The 12,390-nt window shown below is 37.4% G+C and overlaps 1 protein-coding gene across 1 annotated transcript in view; it reads left to right on the forward strand.

Moving 5' to 3' along the window:
* GRIK2 (glutamate ionotropic receptor kainate type subunit 2) overlaps nt 1-12,390 on the forward strand; it is a 933,693-nt gene that overhangs the window by 104,013 nt on the left and 817,290 nt on the right. The window lies entirely within an intron of this gene.

Consider the following 12,390-nt stretch of genomic DNA (forward strand, 5'->3'; position numbering starts at 1 on the left):
CACGAGACAAATAAGGTTGCTGATGGAATTAAGGTTGCCACGCAGCTGACTTTAAGATAAGGAGATTATCCTGGATTACCCAGAGGGGCTCAGTATAATCCTGAGAGGAGGCAGGAGGCAGAAGGGTTGGGTCAGAGTGAAGTGACACAGCAGGAGAAAGACTCCAAAGATGATGGCTGGTTTTGGAGATGAAAGGGGGCCACAAGCCAAGGAAGAAAATGGATTCTCCTTGAGAGTCTCCAGAAGGAACACAGCCCGGCTAACACCTGGATTTTAGCCCGCTGAGACTCATTTTGGATTCTGGCTTCCAGAAAGATAAGAAAATACATTTGTGTTGATTTAAGCCGCCAAGATTGTGGTAATTTGTTACAGCAGCAAAATAGAGAAACTGACATAGTGTAATACACTTCGATGTTTTTGGGGGTTTTTTTTGTTGATTTTTTTTTTTTAAGTGACATTAACTCCAGACCCTCGTCTGAGCTCTGAAGGATGATATAATTCTGAATTTGCCTTCCTTCTCCTCTGCAGCCTGTTGGCTGTCAGCCACCATCCTTGCCTTTGTTATGGTGCTGCCCCTCAAACCTGCACCCCCAACTCCTGAGCAGCAGGGGAGCATGGTGATGCGGGGCCAGATATTCTGAGAGGTTCTTCACTCTGCTACTTGGGATCTGTGAGACCTTGGGCAAGCGTCTTTACCTCACCCAACCTCATTTGAAAAGGCAGAAAAGACACCTACCTTGCAGGGTCCTTGTGAGAATGAGATAATGTCTGCTGATGAGACAGGTAAGGGAGGACCTAGTGGATGGGCTATGATGTAGCTACAGCCAAATACAGAGGCCTTTTCTGCCTTGTTCACTTTGGGGATGGGGACTGTGTACCTGAGGTTTGTGGACGTCTGGACTTCTGGATGAAAGATGTGATCTACAGTTGGGTGTGGGGTGGTTCTATATACTGTGCTTTCTTCATATCCCCATTACATGGAAGAGACCGCAAGTACATGCCATCTTTATTGATTTTTAATTGTTTAAAAAAGTACTATGTGCTGGTGGTAAAACATTAGACCAGAACATAAAGTGTATACAGCTAAAGTAAGTCTCTCTGCAGCTTTTATCCCTCATTCCAGGAGGTGACTAGTTTTTCATGACTCCTTCCTGGGATTGTCTAGGCACATTTCAACACAGGCTCTGCTTCCTTTCCACTAACGGTAGCATATTCTACATGCTGTTCCAACCTATTACTTTCCTGTGAATTTTTCTTAGGTAACATTCCAAGTCACTACAGTAAATAAATGTGGTATTTATTTGATGAGTATCAAAAGAATGAACATATATCTTGCAAATGAAGAACAACTGTACCCTTGTGTAAGCATGCAGTGGATTTTGTGCTATGTCACAAAGCTATTTCCTTGTACTTAAACTAAGTTTCAATTTAAGTATTTAACTGTATCAGCTTTCAATTGATAATGTGCTGTAACTTATTAATTATTCTATTCATTTAAAGATGGCTCTCTACTGGCAGGAAAATGTATATCAAGAACAGCTAATCCTTGCCATTCAGTCCCCAAATTTCTCTGCATTTTGCTTAGAGTTCAGATTCTTTATGAGCACATTATCATCTTCTTTTTGCCCCTGCCAAATTTTTACATTTTCTTTCCCTTCTTGGCATCTGTAGGTTTCTTTAAATTTTGCTTTCAAAATAGTTTTCTATCCTTCTCTCACTTGCCTGCAGTTCATCTTTCTTTGTCATTGGATTTCGTTGCTTCTATCTGAGAAGGAAATATTTCATAGGTAGAATTCTAAATTATTAGTTATGTTATTCAAAGCTTAAGGCTATAAGGATTAAAAGAATGGGGTATGAAGGGTAAGCATTTTGTAGAAAATTATTTGTGTATGCATACACATACACATGCACACATATATCTGTATACACACATACATGTGATTTTTACTACATAAAATTAAAAGTGGCTTGCAAAATTATGTCATAATTGATTTTTTGCCTCATGACTCCAGAATGCAATGTGACACTTTGTAGATTTCAAAAGAACATTTTTGGACACTCATGAGAGAGAAAAGAACTCTGAAGGCCATTAATTTTAGCTATGACCATGCAGCTTGCTATGTATTAATCTTCTCTGTCATTTTTTTTTTATCACACTTATGTTATCACAGACTATAAGGTAGATTTTTAAAATCTTTTTTTCACTCTGTGTACCAGGCAGGTGGCTGACTTTTGATCTCAAAATATATGTCATTTTCTATGATGAGTAACTGTTGAGGTTTTTTTTTTTTCTCTTTCTGAGATAATTGGAGATTTAGCACCTTCTTCCACAAAAGAGTTTCTCAATATAGCATTTACTTTTATCTGCTATAGAAAGCTAGGCTGAAGTCTGGGGGAAATAACAGCTTTCCCTCTATTGAATCGTATTTTTGATTGGCACTATGAAATTCAAAATTTTTGTCTTAGTTCTTCATAATATTGTTAGTATCTGTGCCTTAGATATCTTCCCCCCATCCCCGCCCTTTGCCTATTCTTTACCTCAATAAGAACCCTGCAGGCATAGATTGCATGAATCATATCTTCCATGGACTTGGTATTGAAACATTTGTTAATAAGAATACATTTATTTCCCTTTTAGTTACCATATCATTTGAAATTTATGCCTATGAGAGTTCCAGGTAGTTTGCTTTTGGTTTATATACTCTGAGATCCACAAGGATCCTGGGAGTTAGATTTCTTTAAGGCATTCACTGTCAATTTATTTTGACTCTTAAAGATGTGCTCACTGACGTTTCAAAGGGACAGATGGTTGAATTGTTCCTTTCTGGGTGATATTATTTACAGACCTCTTATTAAACTGTACATTGTCCACAGTAGGAGTTTGAAAAGCATTTAGTAGGAGGTAAAATTTTATGCAGTAGTGGTCTATATAGTGCAGAAAATTATTAAACATTGACTCTGCCTTCTAGGATCTTAGTTATACAGTCCTTTCAGGGCATCTCTCAGAGACTAATTCTTCTCTAATATAGGTAGAGCCTTGTAAGTGAAATCTGAGGTGCCTTTAAGAGTCCCTGTATCCTGTAGTTGTTTCTAGGGGGATTCTGAATTCACATTATAGGTAGTCTAGAGGCCTGTTCAGGGGTTTTTTAGATTCTGAGATCTCCATAAAGATCTCTGTATATGGGTCTCTAGAATAATTTCATCTCTGGAATTCCTTCTCTGGAAAGAAATGAGGTTGAGGCAGTTGGAGTCATTGCCCTTTACATTTAAAATTCCTGTCTCACAGCCCATGTTCTTCTCATTCATATTTCCTCTCTCCCGTTGGTGCGCTTTTGTCCCTTTCCATCTTAGCCTTTCATCTTTCTTTCTACTGTGACCTGGGATAGTAGCTGAGTAGATGCCAAAGTGCTATAATGGTACTTCTATGAGTTGTTTTCATCATTGCTGCTCTTCATTTAGGGAAAATTAAAAAAACAAAACAAAACAGTATTTCCAATGGCTAGACCAAAGCAATCATCTGAACTGGTACAGGCTCAGCCCTACTTAAAGAAATAGATATGGACTAACGTAATCTTAGAACATTTGTACTAAAAGGGCCATTAGAGAGTTTTCCCTAACAATTAACATAACTGCACAAATTATATAGAGAGATTCAGGCCTTGCCTAAGATGACACGATGAATTAGTGGCAGAGAGAGAATCTCCACCTAAATCTTCAGACTCCCATTTCAAAGTTATATGAATTGTAAATTACCTTCTATTTAGGATTGACTGTCTAGAATGTGTCCATATCCATCATTTCGATTCTGATCAGTGGCACACATCTGATGAGTTAAATTGGATGGCTAAATCCCAGACCTACTTTTGAACCAGCTAATTGTAATTAAGCACCATGTAGCTCTGTGTATTGCAAAGCCGACCACTTTGTGCCACCATATTGCTCTCTGCCCATGTTGGTTTCAGCCACATGTGTGAGCATGTAAAGGATGTCTGAGGAAATGAATGGACTATGGAAATAGTTCTGTAAAACAACATGCAGATCTTCCATGTATTATAAAAGATGTAGTCAAGGAAACAAAAAGAAGTTAATTTCTTTAATAAGAAAGTATTTCCATAACTAATTAGATGACAAGTTGGGCTGGATGACTTCTAATATCCTTTCCACTCGAGAATTTATTGTGAAACTCAACCAAGAACTTACTGAGTGTATTAATTTTCATTGCTTCATAATAAATTACTTTACAAAAGTAATGGCTTAAAACAACATACATTATACTTTTACAGTTTCTGTGAGTTAGGAGTCAAAGTATGAATCAGCTGTGTTTAGGCAGGGTCTCACCCAATTCAAAGCAGGGTGTCAGCTAGGGCTGTCATCCCATCTAAGGTTTGGAGTTCCCTTCCAAGCTCATTCAGGTTGCTGGCAGAATCCAATGACTTACAGCCATAGGACTGAGGACCTCCGCTCCCAGAGGTTGTCTGTGTCCAAATGCACTTGACAACATGACTGTCTGTTTCTTCAAGGCCAGCTGGAGAATCTCTCTGACATCTCATGTCTCAGCTCTCTAGACTCTTTTTTTTAATAACACGCTCACCTGATTAGATCAGCCCTATCCAGGATAATCTTCTACACTGGGGAACAGGAGAGTCCATATGTGTTAAAATATTGAAAATAGCAAACATCTTGTGGAGAAAAAAATATTTTCTTAGTTTAGTTTGTAAGATTTTTACCTTTTTGAATAATTTTTAAATGATGTATCTTCCTTATATGAGATTAAGACACAACCCCAACTCAGCAATGGAGAAAACAGCCCTGTGGCCAAATTTAGTGAGCTAGGCTCCCTCTGCATTGGGCCAGCTTTCCTGGAGTATTGTCAAAGCTTTGGGGATGGCTTTGTTTCCAATTTCAGTTAAATACATAATGGATTATCCTCTAAGTTAAAAAAAAATTCACGTGACTCCTAAATTATATTAGTAATGAAAAGTCTACTTAATCCTCCAAAATGGAAGTGGTACTAGAATACACATTAAAAAAACAGATTTTAGGTTTTTTCCTCCCAAACACCATTCTGTGATTTGAACATTAATCCTGTTTGAGACCAGTGTCTGTATACGCTGGTGTATTATTTTCTGAGAATAGAAAGAAGCTTCTTTCCCCTCTTTTGATATCCCTTTATAATACTATTACTAATACATTGCCATACAATTAGTATATAGTTTTCTGTATGGGCATATCTGAGGTTAGGTTCTAGTTTAAGAAATTTGCTACTTATATTTGGTTTCTAAGCTGTTAACTTCCAGTTCTCAACTCTATGGAACACAATGGCTAATAGTAAAAAATGAATTATTTATCAGTAAGTGCCTGCTTCAAGTGCCCAGACTTCATAGCTTATATGCTTAAGTGAATCGTTTATTTATACTTTAAAAAGTGCATTATAAAACCATGAAAATATAGGGAAAAAATCAGTGCCAATTGTAGGTCTGCAATTTGTTTTTGTTTGATCTGAATGAACTTTGGACTGTGTACTTGCTTAAAACTTGCTTAAAAATAGTCTTTTGTTAGTCTACCATCCAAAGGTTTCTTTGAAGAGACATGTTTTAAGGATTGGTTAAGTAGGTCACCCCGTGGGGTGTGGGTGAATGAAAGTGTATGGGGTCAGTTCCAAAAAGCAAGTGGAGTCAGCTCCTTCTCTTCCCATTTAGCTGACGACATGTGGATTTGTATGTTCCGAGCCAGAGGGTCAGCAGATGCCTTACCATCTCTCTCTGAACACTCTGGTCATATTAGTCCATCATCTGCCCATCACTCACCCTTTTCCAGCTCAGGCTGTCCACCTGACTCATCAGAAGGGACTCAGCTGCAAAACTGCACACTTTGCTAAGATGCTCACAATGTTCCTTGCACTCTCAGAAACAGTGAACTTGTTTCATTTTGGGGATTGGTCCAAGTCCACCTCACAACCAAATGGGAAGGGGCATCCACATGCAATTTACTCAGTACAGCAGACTGACCTTCAATGTGGATCTTATAAAAAATAAAATTTAATGAGGGCCCAAGGAGGCATGAATTGCTTGAAGGCCATCTCTAGTAATAGCTTGGCTTTTTAGGGCCATTTCTTGCTCATATAGGTTACAAGGTTTTAGCTTTCTTTTAATATATTGCATGTCCTGATGCTTGAAAGAGATGCTGAAAAAATCTCCTTCACTCCTAGGAATAAGATGTAAATTTTCAGTGGTTAAAAATGTGTATTTCTTGAATTTTTTGGCTATAAGATGTTTATTAATAACTTAGAATCTCATTTATTTGACAACATTTCTTACCAGTAAATTTCAGTTAAATTTCACTTTACTGTTCTCATTCTTATTCTAGTATTTAGTTTTAGAACAGAAATTGAAGCAGAAAGATCAAAATTTAATGTGCTTTCCCCCTAAAATGGAAATATATTACATTTTAATATAAAATAAAGATTTGGACACTGCCAAATAATTTTACAAAAAGTTGGTAATAATTTAGACTTTTACCAACAGGTGTATTAAGGGTCTATTTCTCTATACTTTAAGTGTTTTAAAAAATTTTCATCAGTTTCATAGGCAGCAACTGAGAACAGCATCTCAAAGGCTCAGAGGTTTGACACAACACAACACATTCTTAGAATGTTGATGTACAGTTAAAACATAAGAAGCATGTGGAGGTGGCCCAAGATGAGGTCAGATACAGGGGATAAAAACAGATGGTTCTGGGTCGTGTGTTCACATATATGATGCTGAACCAAGGAATTGGACTTTATCCTGAGGGAACTGAGATGACTGAAGGGTTTACAGAGTAGAGTTGTGTAATCAGATATCACTTACAGGGTCATCTTGGCAGTTGTGTGCAAGAAGCTTTGGAGGGGTTTCCAGATGGGAAGCAGAAAGACCTCTTAAGAATTATATTCCAGTTGGAAGATAAACTTCACACACACACAAAACCAACCAACAAGGTTGAAGGAAAATCAGAGTGGTAGCTGAGGAAATACCTATTTCTGGTTCTGCCACTAAATTATTTTGTTTTTCTTAGCCTCTTTAGTCTGTGTAGTATGTGAAATTCAAAGTTATAAGAATCTAATATTATTGAAACATGAATCCTTAGACTCCAAGGCAATGTTAAAATCTTATGCTGTTGAACGTGAACACTTTCCTAAGTAATGGGTTGAGGGGAGTACTTATTTCTAAGGGTCTTGTGGTATATTGAAAAAAGAAAAAATGTTACTTTGGTAGATTGACTTTTTTTTTAATTGAAATATAGTTGATTTACAATGTTGTGTTAGTTTCTGGTGTACAGCAAAGTGATTCAGTTATACATATATATATTCCTTTTCATATTCTTTTTCATTATAGGCTATTATAAGGTACTGAATATAGTTCCCGGTGCTACACAGTAGGACCTTACTGTTTATCTATTTTATATATGGTAGATTGATTTTTAAAATGACCTCTGTCTTCTGCTGCTCCATATAATATGGCTTTTGAGATGTGACTTTACAACAAAGAATAAAGTCTGTTTCCCTACCTCTGGCCTGGCCTGGCCTTGTGGCTTCCTTTGGCCAATTTCTTGTGATTGTATCCAGCTCTATGCCTAAACCTCAAGAAATCTTGTGCTGTTCTATTCTTTCTTTGAGGACCTTGTGTCCATGGGTTAATCTGTTGGCATGTGAGAGAGTGATTGTCTTAACTGAGATTTTCTTAAGCCAGCCACCCCTATTTGAGCTGCCAGCAGACACGTGGTTTAACCCCACTGAGCCCAGCTCAAACCAGCAGAGTCAGCCAGCCAACCCTCAGACTCCTGAGCACAAATGTTTCTTGTTGTCTGCCATTGAGGTTTTGTGGTTATGGTTATTCTGATTTTGTGGATAAACTGTAAAACCAAATTAGAATGAACATTATAATGATGTATAACTTTTATGATTTCGAAGGACTATGGGCAGCCTACAAAATAGAACAAAGAGGAACCCAAATGTTTCATCTTTTTCTAATTCTGGATTGTGCATTTCCAGCTATCTGGTATCTATGTGATTGAATATGTTGAATATTTCCTTTGGAATAAAAATTATAATAATCATTATTGAATATCCTTATAAAGACTTTACAAATTAATTTAGTGCATTTAATTTTAAAGATAATTTCATTTATTTAAAAAACCCTGAATACATACATGCAGCAAAAATTGAGTGCTTGGTATAAAATACTAAGCAGTAGGAGAGGTTTGGCTGAGTGAAAGGTGAGTTTCCAATCCAGTCATTAAATTCAAAATTTTAAGAACACTGAGCTGGCCAAACACAACATACGTAAGAGTCAATTCAGTCCTTAGGTTACCAGTTTATGATCTCTATTCTAAAATTTTGATTTCTGGCCTATGTTCAAGCATTAGCTCAAACTTTACCTTTAATAGGTTTGAGGCTGAATTTTTTGACTAGGAGAGAATGAGGGAAGGAAGAGATGTTTTATGTCTTTGACCTCCTGCATCAGCCTTTCTATAGTAATCAGTACATATTAGTTTGGCTCCATCATCTTTCTTTTTATTACTCATCCAGACATAAATAGAACAGAGCTAAGTCTTCTGGAAAAGTAAGTAAAGCATTCTTATTCTGGAAGACCTGTCTGTGGCTAATACCTGCAAGGAATTTTCGTGGCTGTGATCTACCTAAAGTTGACCTCCTCTTTGGTGAGGAGGAGAGGCTCACTGAGGCACCGGCCAGGCACAAACTTGCAGTGCTTTGTGACCAGCTGTCACAGCCCACCCCAATGTGAATCTTGTAAGCAGACTCCAAGAACTGGCTCTGTGTTTTTTACTCACACAAGGTTTCAGGTTAGCTGCAGGACATTTTTCTCCCTGAATGTTAGAAGAGGTAAAAGCAAACTTCCATTAAATTGTCCTTGTCCTCTCGAGCATAGTTCAGAGATTCAGACTGAATACCCAGCTGATTTAGAGTAAAATCATTAACAGTATATTCCAGATTCCCTGCAATCATCTGATTCTCTCTATCCCTCTCCTCACCCCTCCACCCCTGCACACATATATGCACACACACAGTAGCTCTGATGGTAAGAGAGATTTACAAAAGAAAGAAATGTTTTAAAACATGCATTGCCTAAGAAATGTTTCTAGAGATATAAAGTAGAAAGATGGAGAAAAGAAGTGCTGGAGGAAGAAAGTTATTTTGCAATTATAGTAGCAGAAGTAATTGCAGAGTACTCTGGAGAGAGGAATAGTGGTGGCCGTAACACCTACTGACTTACGTAAAGAAGGAACATGAAAGGGTGCTTGTTTTCAGATGCTACCATGGCTTCTCATAATTCGCAGAAGGATGTTGGTAGCACAGAGTGTAATAGCCACTTAGTAAATACTTGTTAACAGGTTGACATGGTTGACAACCTGTCACAGAATTCAGATGTAATTTTCTCTAAGCTCTACCAACCCCAATATGAGGAACCTTCTTACTCTTTGCATTAATAAAATATATAGATAAAATGTTCACAGCAACTAATAGTGTGTCACCTATAGACATTTTAATTTTTATGTGGTTATCTCCTTCTTGAATCTCCTGGCTGATTATCAAGTAGTTTATTCATTTATTTATTCATTCAAATAATATTTATTGAGTGTTTTAGGCAAAGTGCTGAGCATTGGGCTATAGTAATAATCAAGAAAGTCATGTTCCTGTTATCACAGAACTTGTATTCTAGTTGGGAGAAATATATCATTTAAAATATCATTAATAAATACACAGGTAATTAAACAATGATTTCAGATTGTGATAAATGCTATAAAGGAAATAAACAAGATAATGTGAAAGAAAGTGAAGAAATAGGAATCAGGATGATTTTGTTAATCTACGGTGAAATAAGTCCTCTCTGAACAAAGTGATATTTTCGCAGTCATCTGATGCTTAAAAGTAAGCCATCCGGAGATCAATTTTCAGTAATGACAGACTAATTTGTTTCCTACCAACTCTCCCACTGGGAATAACTATAAAGCTAGGATAAATAAAAACAATATATTTGATGGCATTAGAGCGATATCAAGATAGTGAAGATGTGTAAGAAAATACCTACAAATGAATCCAACATTTGGTATCAGTTTTCCCCTTGAGGTATTTGCTGATTCAAAAGTAGCAGCTAAGAAACTGAAGTTAGAACTTTCGCTTCAGGGTATATTGAGCAGAGATTTTAGCAGTCTCTGGATACTGCTAGTGTTTGGACCTCTCTAAGGAGGACAGGCCCTGGTAAACACCTGAAGTTTCTAATTGGAACCCCAAAGGGCTAATCTCTAGGAGAAAGGATATGCTAGTTACCCATCACCCCTTGTGGGTTCGTCACAAGTTGTGGGTTCTGGCCAGCAGAAGTCCCACCGAGACGGAATGAATTACTCAAGACTCTGGGGAAAAGTCAAGAGAGCGAGAAGGAGTCGGGAGCCAACTCCACGAGCCTCTCAAATCTCTCATATATTTGAGTACAGTCGAAGCAGGAATTTAGGGAAGGACAGGGTGGATCACAATGAGTACAAAGGCTTTGTTTATTGTTGGTGTTTGGCTCAAGGTTAGAAGACCCTTTTTGGTGAATCATAATCATGTTGAGCTTTTCAGCTTATCAGGGCGGAATGTATGAGAATCAGCTGCTTGACAAATTTTCCTGGACTCAGGCAGCTGTGCCTGTCTCAGGTTGCCCCCTCAGGGGATCTTACCTGTCATTGGCTAACCAGCCTTCTCACCTCTGAGTCTGCAGCTTCTTACCATTCCAGCCCAAGGCTGTTTTGGGGATAGAACACTTAACAGCAGGCACACCCAGCGCATCTTCTTTAAGGAGATAAGCGGCTGGGATCTGTTACAATTTGTTAACCCAATCATGGGCTCCCACAACCCCTCAAAATGATGGAGGCCCGGTTTTGAATCAGCTCAATGCCTGATAACATTATGTACATCTCTTTTGAGCCTAGTTATTGTAAATCCTCTCTGGTGGAAGATAACATCATTCAGAGCTTTTACAGTATTTGGCACTCAATCTAAAGAAACTATGTGTCCAAAAAGATAAGAGCTGAATGAAAGCTAAGAGAAAAAAATCCTGGAGAGCAACACATACTCACAGAAGATTGGAATTATGAAATTATCAAACTTGGAATTTAAGATAATATGATTAATGTGCCTTATAAGTTAAATATAAAGGTGAGATTTTGATAGAGATACGGAAATTGTAAGAAAAATAGTAAGTAGAATTTCTAGAAATTCTTATTTGAAAAGACAACAACTATAATCAAGTATTCAATAATATTTTCTTCTCAGATTAGTCACAGCAGAAGAGACAATTGGTGAACTGGAGGATAGGTAGAAGAAAATATCCAGGCTCACGCACAGAAAGGTAAAAGAAAGGAAGACACAGAAAAGAACATGTGTGTTATATGAGACGTTATGAAAAGTTTCAATTCATGTATAATTATAGTCCCAGGATGAGCAGAGAGAGAGACAGGATGTGACAAAAACTACATTTGAAGAGACAATCGCTAAAAAAGATTTAAACCACACTTAGGAAACCTCAATCAACCCTAAACTGGATAAACACAGAGAAAACTATACTTAGGGATGGTGTAATTAAACTGGTGAAAATCAAAGAAAAAGAGGCAATATTATAAGCAGTTAGAGAAAAAAATGCATATTATCAACAGGGCAATAATTAGACTGACAATGTGACTTTGGTCTTCAAAGTGCCAAAGAAAAATAACTTCCAACCCATAATTCTGTCCTCAGTGAGAACGTTCTTCAAAAATCAAGGCAAAATTAAGACATTTTTAAACAAAAAGGGAAAAAAGGTGTCAGCAGCAGACCTAAACTAGAGAAATACTAAAGGGTATTCTTTAAGCAAAGGAGATGATAATAGATGAAAGCATGAAGCTGCAGGAAAGAGTGCAGAACACTGGAAAGGGAAAATACATGAGTCTATGAATATTGACAGGAAAAAAATAATATTGTTTATGAAAGCACAAAAACAATAATGTATTTCCTGTGCAGTTTAATTATTTTGCACACACACAGCCCTATGCATGTGTATATGGCTGTGTGTGTGTATACTGTATATATTCACAGTACATATATATGTGTGTATATGTGTATACATATAAATTCTGTACAATGTATGTATCAAAAATCCATTCTAGTTACTATGGCTGCATAACAAATTCTCCCAAAACTCTGTGGCTTAAAATGATTGCAACATATATTTTGCTCACAATTTTGGGCAAGGGTTGGCCGAGATAGTTTATCTCTGCTTAAGTTGGCATCCACTGGAGTGGCTCAAAGGCTGTGAAGTAGAATCATCTGGAGGCTTGCTCTTGTGTCTGGCAGACGATGGTGACTGTTGGCTGAGA

The sequence above is a fragment of the Vicugna pacos genome, chromosome 8, assembly GCF_048564905.1.
Source record: "Vicugna pacos chromosome 8, VicPac4, whole genome shotgun sequence".
Classification (NCBI taxonomy): domain Eukaryota; kingdom Metazoa; phylum Chordata; class Mammalia; order Artiodactyla; family Camelidae; genus Vicugna; species Vicugna pacos.